Genomic DNA, 1,900 nt, shown 5'->3' on the forward strand with positions numbered 1-1,900 from the left:
ACTATAAAACTCTTAGAGGAAAACATAGGAAGAACACTGTTTGACATAAATCACAGCAAGATCTTTTTTGATCCACCTCCTAGAGTAACAGAAATAAAAACAAAAATAAACAAATGGGACCTTATGAAACTTAAAAGGTTTTTGCAAAGCAAAGGAAACCATAAACAAGATGGAAAGACAATCCTCAGAATGGGAGAAAATATTTGCAAACAAAGCGACAAAGGATTAATCTCCAAAATATATAAACAGCTCATGCAGCTCAATATTAAAAAAATAACCCAATCCAAAAATGGGCAGAAGACCTCAATAGACCGTTCTCCAAAGACATACAGATGGCCAAGAAGCACATGAAAAGCTGCTCAACATCACTAATTATTAGAGAAATGCAAATCAAAACTACAATGAGGTAGAATGAGGTACCTCACACCAGGTAGAATGGCCATCATCAGAAAATCTACAGACAACAAATGCTGGAGAGGGTGTGGAGAAAAGGGAACCCTCTTTTGCACTGTTGGTGGGAATGTATACAGCCACTGTGGAGAACAGTATGGAGGTTCCTTAAAAAACTAAAAATAGAATTACAATTATAACCAGCAATCCCACTACTGGGCATATACCCATAACTCGAAAAGACACGTGCACCCCAATGTTCATCGCAGCACTATTTACAAGAGCCAGGTCATGAAAGCCACCTAAATGCCCACCATCAGACGAATGGATAAAGAAGATGTGGTACATATATACAATGGAATATTACTCAGCCATAAAAGGAATGAAATTGGGTCACTTGTAGAGACGTGGATGGATCTAGAGACTGTCATACAGAGTGAAGTAAGTCAGAAAGAGCAAAACAAATATCATATATTAACACATATATGTGGAACCTAGAAAAATGGTCCAGATGAACCGGTCTGCAGAGACACACAGTAGAGAACAAACGTATGGACACCAAGGAGGGAAAGCAGTGGGGGGTGGTGGTGGTGGTGTGATGAATTGGGAGGTTGGGATTGACATGTATATGCTGATGTGTATAAAATAGATAACTAATAAGAACCTGCTGTAGAGAAAAATAAAATTCAAAAAAAAGTGTACATGTAATGGAATATTACTCAGCTATAAAAAAGAATTAAATACTGCCATTTGCAACAATGTGGATGGACCTAGAGAGTATTATGCCTAGTGAAATAAGACAAATGCTATATGATATCACTTACATGTGGAATCTAAAAAATAATACCAATGAATGTATATACAAAACAGAAACAGGCTCACAGACATAGAAAAGAAACTTGTGGTTACTAAAAGGGAGCGGGGAGGGACAAATTAGGGATATGAGATTAACAGATACAAACTACTATGGGTAAAATACATAAGCAGTGAGGATTTACTGTATGGCATAGTGAATTATACCCATTATCTTGTAATAACTTATAATGGAATATAATTTGTAAAAATACAGAATCACTATGCTGTACACTTGAAACTAACAATATTGTAAAGCAGCTATACTTCAATTAAAAGACTAATTCTTTCAGAAATACCAGAAATACACTAGCAATTTCTGAAGTATGAGGTATAGAATCCTGGAAACTAGCTTGGGAAAGAGTTGCCAAAGTACCTTTTCTGGAAACAGGCTTCCTGCACTCACCCACATTCACGCCTCCATCCCTTGGCCAGTCTGGTGGGTCCACCTCCCTTTCTCACAGCAGGCTTCAGGGCTGAGCTGTGTGCCACAGCAGGCATTGTCTTTCCCACCAGGGTTTCTCTTTCTTGGCTAGCTGGGAAATGGTCCTAGTATTCCATGCCATCTAAGCTTAGAGGTCTTTTCTTGATCCTGTATTTTAACCTTCCCTGTCTCTGGAAATCTTTGAGGAAGTCGTCTTTGAAAGCCACGGAGTCT

Source organism: Physeter macrocephalus, chromosome 5 (genome assembly GCF_002837175.3).
Source record: "Physeter macrocephalus isolate SW-GA chromosome 5, ASM283717v5, whole genome shotgun sequence".
In the NCBI taxonomy this organism is placed as follows: Eukaryota; Metazoa; Chordata; class Mammalia; order Artiodactyla; family Physeteridae; genus Physeter; species Physeter macrocephalus.